We start from the raw sequence: 12,855 nt of genomic DNA on the forward strand, positions 1-12,855 counted from the left end.
ACGATGCATTATGTTTCTTACAGACTTAGTACATTAACGCTTATGGCTTATTACTCTGCAAAACAGACAGACAGAGCAAAAAATAGTGAATACTAAGAGAAATGTGCACGTTTTCTTTAAATTATAAGAACATTTTGTGATGCCAAAAACGAAGTTTTCCAAATGTCTAGGTATAAAAAAATTACTATTTGTGAATAATCTTGAAACCTACTTAAAACTTCAGAAGACACGTGCTTAGTTGTGTTTTATTATTGTTTATCAATATCTAGCATTCCATGCTAGACATCTTAGCTGTCCTTTATCAACTTTAAACAAAAAAGTAGCAACCTTTGAAGGGCGTGAGTAAATATTTTTCGATCTAAAAATATAAAAATCTTTGATACAAAATTACTATTCTTTATCTAGACACCTTATAAAGTGACGGTCAATTCCACTATTTTTTGGTGAAAAGAGTAACACAAGAGCTGAAGATGGGTGACGATGACTAGCTGCCTTCCCTCTAGTTTTTCATTTCTGAAGTATGAAGGACTAGCGTCGTGTAGCTTTACAAAAATAAATTCTCAGTTTCACGAGTAATTATCCTTTTCACATAGTGAGAATACTTGGTTTAGAGATAAACGTTTTATTATTCACAGAGTAACTGATACCTTTTTTGAATGTGTGTGTCTTTGGTCTACAAGATAATCACTATCCTAGGTATGTAGAACATTTGACCATGTTGCCCCGCAGTGGAACAGCAGTACGTCCACGGACTTACAGTGCTACAAACAGTGTTTCGATACCTGTGGTGGACAAATCACAGATAACTCATTGTATAGTGTTATGCTTAATCACAAACAAATTGTTTTTGGTCATGCTTGTTTGAAAGAACAGCAGTCTTTACCTTGAGTGACGACTGTCCTTCTTTTAAAGAGTGACTTACATGAGTTTTGGTCTAGATAATAATTATGTGTAATTCAAAGTTACTTTTCTCAGTTTAAAGAATAAAGAAATTTAGAGAGTGAATGTTGTTGGTTTGAGGAAAAATTATTTTTAATTCTGAAGAACCTATCCTTGACATTAAGAAAGACAATTTTTGTTCTAGAATGTAATTAATCTTAGGCAAGACTGTAAGCAGATGTGTATTTGGTCTTCATGAAAATATTCCTGATTTGAAAGGTAACACATTTTTATTCTGAGTAATAATTTCTTTGATGTACAAAATCTACTTTTATTTAGATTGTTTTTTGTATCTCGATATATTTTATGTACATTCACTTTAACGACTCAGAAGTTTTGGGAACACTTTCATGTGGCCCGGCATAACCAGGTGATTAAAACATTCGATTCGTTATCCGAGGGTCGCGGGTTCGAGTCCCTGTGACATCAAATATGCTCGCCATTTTAGCCATGGGGGCGTTATAATGTGACGGTCAATCCTACCATTCGCTAGCAGAAGAATAGCCCAAGAGTTGGCGATGGTTGGTGATGACTAGCTGCCTTCTTTCTAGTCTTACACTGCTAGAGTAGGGACGTGTAGTGCAGATAGCCCTGGAATAGCTTTGCGCGAAATTCAAAACAAACCAAAAATCACTTTCATGTAGCTGTAATTTCAAATAATTGACATGAACTATATATAATCTGATTCACACGAACCACTATATAAAATTATATTATTTAAGAAATAATAGAGTAAACAGTACGATATCATCGCTAAAATCTGGCTCAGATGTGGGATGAAAATCACGTTAACAGCAGATTACTGTTGTTATTGTTTTTCACACTCATTTCATTCAACGACAGTGCGTGTGTCTGTGTGTTCTCTTATAACAAAGACACATCGGGATGCCTGCTGTGTCCACCGAGGAGAATCGAACCCCTGATTTTAGCGTTATAAATCCGAAGACTTACCGCTATCACACCTGGGATCTTCAACAACAGAACTTGTTAGTTGGACTATAAAATGAGACAAAAGATTTTGTAAAACTTGTTTTGCTGCAATTTCTAATTCTGCAACTTAACGTTTCTCTTAGTTTAAAATTTTGTTTAATTTTAGAGCTACAGTGGAGACAAACTAGCATTTAATTACAAATGTTAATCAAAGAAATTCAAAACAGGAGTAAAATTTAAAAATTACCTTTTTTTTTTTTTTACCTTTCTACAATTCTACCAAACCCAGTTCCCTAAAAACAGTTTATGTAAGCCTACTTTTATTTTAAATTCATAATGTACACTACCTAAAATTGAATCCTATAATCCTCATTCTCCTCAAACAAGCCATTAAATGAATTTAAAGATATATTTTCATCATAATCTTGTGAGCTTTCATCCAACATATGCTACACCATAAGAAAATTCCAATGAAAGAATATATATTTTTAAAACCGATTTTCCCTCAGGAATCAATGATATTTCTCGGATAAGCTTAAAAGAAAATTTCGAACACAAGCAAACTGGTTTCAAGATCTAAAAATGACTTTAAGAGGCAGACTGAAATTAATTCTTTTCGATTCCTCCATATAGCTGTATCAATTTTTATATCACTAAAAGATGATCTATGATGAGTGTTTATGTGTGTTTTTGTGTATATGTTAGTACCCAGAGTTCGCTGGCTCGATAAGTGTAGTTTTCTGTATTATTACAGGACAATTCAATGATGTATATGGATTATTTTGTTTTTGATTTTTGCTCCAGAAGGAGGATAAAAAATTCTGAAATAAGTTGCATTTCTACTTTGTTATAGACTTTTGTCTTTGAATTCAAAGACACAATTAATGAGTCAATTATTACCTTCCACAAAGCATCATATTTAATTAGCATCTAATGAGGTCATTAAGGATTTAATAACAAAAAGGAAAAGACGAACATTGTCTTGTATTGCCCTTCATATAATTTTTACTTTCTTAGTTTATACGATCGGCTAGTTTAAATAAAGACAAGTTTTGAAAAGCTTTAACAAAATATGCCAAGGCATATGCAATGCATAATTTGTTTTCAGTTTTCTTTTTAAATGCACACCGTAATATGGTAGAAAACGCTCTTATAGTCCTTAGCTATACCATACGTTGAAAAGAGGACTCAAGAATTTGATTCCAAAACAATCAATAACAATCAATATAGATTTCCTGAATGTACTATAAGGTTGTTATTAAGTAGGCTCTTAAGTGCTATAGCAACAGAGAGGAGTATTTCTTTTATAAAAATATGCTGTCCAGAAGAGACTTCCTTGGAAAGATAGCACTTTAACCACTGACATTGTTCAGATACTAATTCATATTCATCCAACATCCAGACACATACGGCTTTTCGATATAAGCATTAAAAGAAATCTTTCTCTGGTATCTAGGAAAGAATGCATTACTTCAGTAAATTGTTCATTTTGAGAACTAGCTATAATTGTTCACTTCTCTGGAGTTATAAATTTATAGCCAATAAATTGTGGTACAAAATATCTCTTTCCTTCATATTCCTACCTACCTGAAACCTCTTTGAAATTAATTACCTGTTGAGAACACATGATAAGCAGGGTACCTGTTAATGTGGCATGACATGACATGGTATGATGGTTAGGGCATTCGACTTGCAAATTGTGATTCGCGGTTCGAACCTTTCCCTGAACACGTTCTTCATTTGAAGCGTTATAATGTGAGTGCCAGTCCAACTATTTGTTGATAAAAAGGTAGTCCAGTAGTTCACGATGGGTGGTTTTGACTAATTGCCTTTCCTTTAGTCTACTACTTTTAAATTAATTATTGCTAAGTGCAGATAAGCTTCCACAAGCTTTGCGGCCAGGCATGACAAGGTGATTACGGCGCTCGACTCTCAATCTGAGTATCGTGAGTTCGAATCATGGTCATACCAAACATGCTCACACTTTTTATAGTCATGAGGGCATTATAATGTTACGATCAATCCTACTATTCGTTGATAAAAGAGTAGCCCGAGAGTTAGCGGTGGGTGGTGATGACTAGCTGCCTTCCTTCTAGCCTTACACTGCTAAATTAGGGACGGCTAGCGCAGATAGCCCTCGAGTAGTTTTGCGCGAAATTCAATAAACAGATATATATTAACGTATTTTCCCGCAGTGATTACTTGTTGATTCAACATCAGTTGTAATGGTTTGTCTCCCTGTTGTTGTTAGAAATGAAAGTAGTATGTGTTTATTATACAAAATTTGTGAAGTAATTAGTGTACATACTGAAAATATAAAACTTTTACATACATAATACCATGAAAACTTATGAATGAAAAATAGCTAAGTGAAAGGACTAAAGGATAACATGGATTATCTGCAACAATTACCTTGTCAAACAAATTCTGAACTGATAAATACCAGTGCACGCATATGTGTAACTCGTTTTATAAAACTAGTAAATATGGTTGTAAAATTGTACAATGAAATGCAAGATCAAATAAAATGATTGATGAGGTGGATATAAAGTTCATTAAATATAAATGTGGAAACATTTAACTACAGACATAAGATAACTGAAAACAGTGTTGAAAGATAAACAGGTAGCTAAAGGCGGAAAATAAATTTGTTTTTCGTTTGAATTTTGCCCAAAGCTACATGAGAGCGGCCTGTGCTGACTGTCCCTAATTTGGCATTGAAATACTGAGGGTTGATGTTTGTTACTAAGTACAAGACTACATAATTGGCTATATCTGCTAGGTCCACCACGGGTATCAAAACCCGTTTTCTAACGTTGTAAGCCTGCAAACCTACTGTGTTGCCACTGGCGGGAAAATACTCGAGGGAAGGTAGAAAGCCATTCTCATCCATCGCCAACTTTTCAGCTACTCTTTTACCAACAAATAGTGTGATTAAACAAAAGATACTAATACCCCACAGCTGAAATGGTTTGATGAAACGGGAATTCGAACCCGCAAATTCCAAGTTGAGCCCCCTAATCACCTACTCATGCTGGGCCTTGTACAATTAAGCTTCAATAAATAGTTAGTATTATACCACTGAGACTAAAAATTGACGTTAATTGGTTTTATAATATTGGTGTGTATTCAATATTCCAATATCGACTTTCTAGAGACTATTCAATATAACTGAAAAATTCACAGAAGTATAAATGATATTCAGTTCATTTACTGGAGGGAACCAACACTGGTACTGCGAATTAAAACCCGACCAAAGAATACGTTCCCACATTTTCTGGAACTCGGAATGGAAGAGAACTTTTCTATATAGGTAAATGTAGTTTTATTTACATCTTATAGAGCATTGCAAAACTGTGGAAAAAACACTAGACTTGGCACACATATCGAAATTGGCCTTCTAAACAATATTAGACATAAATTCATTTATTTATTTTTGCAAAAGGGCGACTACTTTCAGGATTTCAGCCATATATTCTAATTTTTCGTATTTGCTCCTTGTTTCGTTTTAAAAAATTGAGTACAAGTAATTTAAATTCAGCTTTTTGCATAAAACTAGATCGTTAAATTGCATAACTATATTGCTTGGCAATTTTTTATTAATATCCTCTATTTTATTTCAGTAGGGAATTCCATTTCAATGGCTCTAAAAGTTATCACAAATTCAGGAAATCAAATATGTCAAAGACGTCTTAAATAATAAACTAAGAAAAAAACCACACTCACAAATATTAGGTTTATTAGACTGTTCAGAATTTTTGTTATGCCAAGAAACAACTTCATAACTCTTGTAATGTCTAACTAATACTCCATTAGCGTTTTTATAGGATATCAGAAAAGCAGTATTATATTATATGATTTCATTCATGTCACTCAAAATAGATTCTTTGGAAAAGGAAAATGGTAGTGAAGAAATTTTATAAGAGCAAAAAGCTTTTTTCTATTTTTGTTTCTAGTTAAGCACAAAGCTATATAATAGAGCATTTAGGGTGTAACCGTCACGAGTGTCGAAACCAAGTTTTTAGCATTATCATTATAAGTTTGCAGACATACAGTTCTGCCATTAGGGGTAACATAAAGCTAATTGTTCAACAAATTACAGAAGGAAAAGAAAGAAAAAAGAAAAATTGACGTGATGGATAGCGTCAAACAAGATTACACTACAAAACTGAGATGTAGCTCCAAGTGCATTGTAGTACAAGTCTTTCTTCTACAAAACCGATTGGGTAATCTTCATGAACTTTTGAATACGGGCCTGGCATGGTCAGGTGGCTAAGGCAATCAACTCGTTATCTGAATGTCGCGGATTCGAATCCCTGTGACACCAAACATGCTCGTCCTTCCAGCCGTAGGAGCGTTATACTGTGTCGGTCAATTCCACTATTCGTTGGTAAAAGAGTAGCCCATGCATTGGCAGTGGATGGTAATGACTAGCTGTCTGCCCTCTAGTCTTACATTGTTAAATTAGGGACGGCTAGTGCAGATAGCCCTCGTATAGCTTTGCGTGAAATTTAAAACAAAACAAACAAACTATGACAGAAGAGTTTAAATATGTGCTCTAGACTTGTACGATCGTATACTCGTCGTTAAATTAAATACTGCAGACAGGATATCGCAGGAGGTGGTTTACGATTCGAAGTGTTTGATTGCATTGTCGTACAATACAGATCGTTTGCCTTCTGATACTGTTCTAGAAAACACGAACAAGTTGTTTTAAAGTATCACACCTGTTGAATCGAATTGGTCGCATACATAGATTAAGTAAATATGGACACTCGTGTAATGCTAGATGTGTTGGCCGGTTTAATCAAAATGTTGGTTTTCGTCTTGAGTAGCTATAAGCAAATATCTCTAAACGTATTCCTACCACAGACAGAGATCACAAACTTCTGGAAAGTATCCCTGATGCGTAATCTGGTCATTAGAACAAAAATGAAACTGCTACTATATTAACAAGTCACGAGGAGATACAAACGACTTGGCACCATGTAAACATGAAGAAACCCATAGAAGATCATCGCTGCATGAAGCATGTGCCACCAAACAATGTTTCATGAAAGTAGTGTTGCCACAGAAGTTTTGATTGGAGGTATTGCTGTGATGCACCAGATTAATTTAAATGAGTTTTGGGTGGAATTTAGCGCAGCCAAGAATTTCAGATACCTGTCTACACATGTCATTTCCAAATAATTGAGTCTATTGAACTCAATAGTTATGCTTTTCTGCTTGTTTCACGCTTTAAGTGGATTTGATCAGTTTTACTTCATTTATCAACAAAGGCCTTTGATTCTCTGGGTAATCTCAGCACCAAAAATTATACCAAACTTTATATCACAGTTAGAACGTTTTCGTGTCCTTCTGTATGAACTATCAAGTATAAAAATGGAAGTAAACGAGGCAAAGATCTTTCACTTACAAACAAAGGTAAACTGATGCTATTTCTCAACTTAACCAGCTCTTATTTAACACACCATTGGTACAGCGGTATATCGATGGGTGTATATAGAAACCATGTTTCGATATCCGTGGTAAGAATAGCACAAATAGCTCCTTGTGTAGATTTGTGCTTAATTCCAAAACAAACAAACAAATCAACACATCAAGAGAGTTGCATGTTAGGCTGGACATTGTTGAAGACAGTTACTCATACCTGCCCAACAAGTACTGAACCCAGGTGATTGGATTCGAAAAAGTGTACACCATTACATTAGCAGTAGTTTTGGACTTCACTGTAGCAAGCACCAGAATTCTCACTTGAGCTTATAAAGTGCTTCAGGAGAAAGTGTCAATGTGTCAAAGAAGAAATGCTAGGTATAGTCCTGTGTAAATATGGAGGAGAGTGTGGACGAAAATACAGGCAGTCAAAAACGCATGATCGTTTGTACAACTGTAAGTATAACACTTCCTCCACTCCCATATCTTTCAGCAATACCTCCTGCTTTTTTTAGTACTGATAACGAGATAGGTCTTGCGAACATCATCGTTGGACATTAAGTTTGATAAATAATGAAATAATTTCTTTTTTCTCAACGTTAAAATAATGCATACGAATAATGATTAGTAATTATTTGTATTTTTAACTTTTCATGGCCATTTTGAAAATATCTGTCATTTGTTATGTTGGCCTATATCTTAAAGTATTCAATAGCATTCGAGCTTTTATTGTGCCTCTTTTGAAGAACGTTAATACAGAAAATAGTTTGTATATTTCAAGATCCTTTTTATCGAACTAGTCCGTTTTAAGAACCATTTAATATATCATGGACTATAACTCTGTCACGTTTGACGCTTTTCTCATAAAAAAATACAATCCATTTAAAATATTTCACCATTCTGCTAGACTAAGTTTAGAGAAAGCAAAAAAATTCCATTTGTGTGAAATATTTTTATCATCCTTCCTTCATACCTTTAATGTGATAAGATGCGGATATTAAATAGATATGATTGTTCGTCATGACGATGAACCCCCCCTCTTCAAGTAAAAATGTATTCTCAAGAAGGCTGGTATGGGTATTAAAACTATTTAAAATAAAGTGCTGAACAACTTTTCGATCTTCTTCGGTCATCTTCAAGTTAATAAAGATAGTTTGTAAGGTCGAAACGTTGTTCTGTACTTTATTTTAATCAAAGTTTTAATACCCAAACAAGCCATCTTTAGAATACAGATATGATTGTTTTTTATGATCGGATGTTTGACTTTCGGTCCGAGATTCGCTATTGAAGTCAACAGATCTGGAAAGGGCAAAAGTAGATTATCGACAAAAAAGAGAGGCTGGTCTTGATGCTCCATGCTGGAAAACGTACAATTATATCTGTTTTGGAGTTAAACACGAAGTTACACAATGGGCTGTCTGTGCTCTGCCCACCAAGATTATCGAAACTCGTTTTATAGTGCCCTAAGTCCGCAAACATACCGCTGTGCTAATGGGAGGCAGAACACATACGGTTTGGTTTGTTTTGAATTTCGCGCATAGCCACACGAGGGATACCTGCGCTAGCCGTTTCTCATTAAGCAGTGTAAGACTAGAGGGAAGGCAATAAACTAATTACCACCATCCATTGCCAACTTTTGGGCTACTCTTTTACCAACGAATAATGGGATTGACTGTCACATTATAACGCTCACACGGCTGAAAGGGCGAGAAAGACTGGTGTGACGGGGATTCGAACCCGCAACCCTCAGATTACGAATCGAGTGACTTAACCACCTGGCCATGCCGGGGCTCCACACATACGGAATGGAAATTTTAAGTTTTCTTAATCTTTTTATAAACACAGAAGTGCTGCTTTTTAAATATATTAATAAACAGACCAGCATGCTCTTAACACAAGTATCATTAATAGCAAAGTTTATATGCATTACAGATGAAATGATAAAATAAGTACACTTAGAAAGTATTAACTTTAAAAAAGAACTCAAGAAAGTGTAAATTAAAATCACTGAACTCTCTTCTCGTGAAAGAATAAATTTTAGATTATTTGTTTTCGTTTCTTATCTTATTGAATGATAACGTTGTTGAGAGCATGGTTATTATATACCAAGATGAAGTTAAATAAATAATGTTATTCATTAAAAGATCCAGAAAGAAAATTAATGGAACAGCTAAGTAATAGAATAAGTGTTTTAAATGAACAATACTTTTATATCAAGCACCTTCATCACCAAACCAAATTGAATCTCGATTCATTGATTCTCTTAGTTCCAATAGAAGAGAAAAACTAATAAGTTAAATAAAAAGTATTTCAACAAGCTAATTTGATATTTTCAAGAGAAATAGAAAATTCGACCCCCATCATTTGGATTTTTTTGTTCCATTATTTTTTACGAATTAAACATAAACCTATTAAAATACAAACTAGCATTTACTTTTACATCATTAACATATAGAGGAAAGTGTTTTTGTCATGTTTTTTATCATGTTTTTACAAGTATCACGGATTTGATAAGAATTGTTACAGTATTGTTGCAGTTATTTGTTGTTCATTTTATTGGTTTTAAACATATATCATAGTGCACTATTTTATTCAGCTAATAATATCCTTAGTTATTACCCTTTAATAAGATAATTAAACTTGTGACGACTCTACAGTTATTTCGTATTATTTATGAAATTATGTTGTTCGGCTGGTTTTACGTATTTGAAGTATAAGAATAAACACGAAAAGAAAATTTACATAATTAATTCACCATACTAATCTGAAACCCTGGTGAATGTTTTAGAACTTTTTCGCTCCCAAGGACATCAACTTGAAAGTCGAGAGATTCTGGCAAAATATACTTCTGCTATTTGTCAACAGGTCAAACAGTCACCAAATATCTCCTTGTGCGACTGAAGAAACAGTTGTACACAAAACCAGACTCAACAATATGCGTTCTTAATTAAATAGGGAATATTAAATACAGTGTGTCACCACCTAGGAATTATCGGATTGGCTGAACAAAGGAAATATTGAGAATATAAATAAATAATCGAGAAATGACATGTTTCGAACATGAAGCTGTTGACACGTTGTTTCTTCTAAAATTGTAAATCTGATTTTCAAACCTCATTTGAAAATTAAGGTTATTTGAAACCTAAATTCCCTCATCCATTTTATTCCTGCAACCAAACCAGTAAAATATATAAACCACTCGTAGCATAAACCACCAGCACGGAAACTTTTTTTTTATTTTATATAGTGAAAACAACACCTCTTTGAAAGATTTAAATTCAGATACAAAAATATTTCGTGACATCAAAATTGAATACAAACGTGCCCAAATATGTTTTATAGCTTAAAAAACAGAGAAAGAAAATATTCTATTGGTAGGTTTTAAACTCACCCAATAGTGTACATATATATATATATATATGTTTGTTTATTGTCTCACAAACATTTTGAAAGAATTTCGTTTTTAATCTCATGCTTTCGATAATCCCTGTTAGTATGGTTAGCTTAACAATTGCTCGATATACTTTTACGACAAGGCATAGCCACCTACCACTTAGTTTTGATTTATGGAAAACCTTTAAGAAGATTAAACCTATATGATGATCACGAGCATAGCCCTAACACATCAACATCGATGATGTACTGCCACAAAATAAGATATAAACTGAAAGACGATATTAAATAAAAACAAAAATAACCATCTTACCCTTGTCTCGTAAAAACGTATTGTTTTGAAGACTGTAAAGAAGATAAAAGATCCAAAAGTGAAACGTGTGCCTATTTTCATTGCAGAAACGTAAACGTAATAGCAGGAATATTACTACGGGACATAAGGAAATGTTTATTGCATGTTTATAAATACGCTTTCTGAAAAATCTAGCCTTACAACTAGTTAGTGATACTGGTGAAAAGGGATGTCACGTATATATATACCCAAAAACAAGTAAAGATACAAATATTAGTTTAGTCTTAAGCGCTAAGTTAACATATTTATTTAATAACCACTGTAGATTTTATTTTACACATTTGAATTATTTTGTAGAAAAGAATGTATTCAAAATTATTTTTTTAGTAATCAAATAAACGGCTAAACATAAATATCGTAAATGACTTAGAAATCATCACACTCTATGGCAAGTAAATATTTCCTTATGTAAATCCTGTTTTAAATACAGCCTGTTATGTTTACTGTAGAATATTTAGATTGTGAATTCAAAACGTTTGTCGAGACTTAGATTTTAAAACAATGAATAATATATATGCTGGAATATGTACAGGTGACATTTGCACACCAAAAATAATTTTAAATTTATACACCCACACACTGCAGCATGATGTAAAGAATGTCCCTGTTATATTTTTATTTATGTTTTCATTGATTTTCTGTGTTATCTAGCCCTGTGTCAGATAACACCTACTTTTATCACAAATTCATCTATTTTTATGTTAGTTTCCTCGCACACACTTTGTCTGCTGCTTATACAATCATGTGAAAAAGTTAGGACACTTTATGAAAGCCTGTGTATTTTTGTAACATTTTGGGTATATAGATATTTAATCTCAATTTAACAATACTGAGATATTATAGGAATATAACTAAACAATTAAAACTAAAGAAAAGACTTTTCAAGATCTTCTACAAGTCTGCAAATGTTTGTATCCATTTTTATTTGTTTAGGATGTATATATATATATACATACATATATTATCAATTGGTAATTAAACATTATTTATGATGTTTTCTATCAATCAGTCTAAGCTATTCAAAAATTTGGATACTCAAAGCTCAAAAGCTAACAGCAAATTGTAAATAAGACTGTATCGATTTGTTGTCACCAGTAAAAGTTCATATAACATGCGCACTAATATTATTCAGTAATCTTCTTCTTCTTCAGGTAAAAACCAAAACCACATTAAAATGTCGCCCTTACTAAACATTTAAGTGGATATCAGGGTGAGCTTTATAGACTTTTTTATAACATTTATACATTTTATTCGATAGATGGCGCTAAACTAAAATTTTATAATCCTGAAATTGTTTGTTTGAATTTCGCGCAAAGCTATTCGAGGGCTATCTGCGCTAGCCGTCCCTAATTTAGCTTCCGGTCAGTTACCTCTTTCTTTGTGAACCTGACGATGACCGAAGAAGGTCGAAACGTTGTTCGCTCTTCTATGTAAAATATTTTCTCAACCCAAACGAGCCGTTTTTGCATATAAATTTCTCAACAAGTGGGTTTCTCGACATCACTGTAAGTTTGCACATATTAAAACTCTCTTCCCTTCACTATCTGCTCTAATATCTATTCTACCTCCAACTGAAACTCCTGTAGAGTTAGTTTATTTATTATTACGTCTCATTTGGTACTACAGTCCTTCTCAGAAATATTGTAAGAAAATTCTGTGACATTTGACCCTATTCTCCCACATTTTCTGAGAAAGAAATTAACATGCCTCAATATGATTCCAAATCCTCTCAACAAATTTTACCGATATCCATCAGAAATGTTCAAGAAAAGCTGCATGTGATAGACACACTGATCAACACGTGGTAC

General features: G+C 33.5%; 1 long non-coding RNA gene across 1 annotated transcript in view; it reads right to left on the reverse strand.

The window, feature by feature from the left end:
- Positions 1 to 453: 453 nt before the first annotated feature.
- Positions 454 to 12,855, reverse strand: part of LOC143258595 (uncharacterized) — a 29,885-nt gene continuing 17,483 nt past the window's right edge. Inside the window, exon 3 of the long non-coding RNA XR_013032402.1 lies at positions 454 to 1,935. This is a non-coding gene — a long non-coding RNA (uncharacterized LOC143258595). The remainder of the gene's footprint in view (positions 1,936 to 12,855) is intronic.

Source organism: Tachypleus tridentatus, chromosome 8, assembly GCF_004210375.1.
Source record: "Tachypleus tridentatus isolate NWPU-2018 chromosome 8, ASM421037v1, whole genome shotgun sequence".
In the NCBI taxonomy this organism is placed as follows: Eukaryota; Metazoa; Arthropoda; class Merostomata; order Xiphosura; family Limulidae; genus Tachypleus; species Tachypleus tridentatus.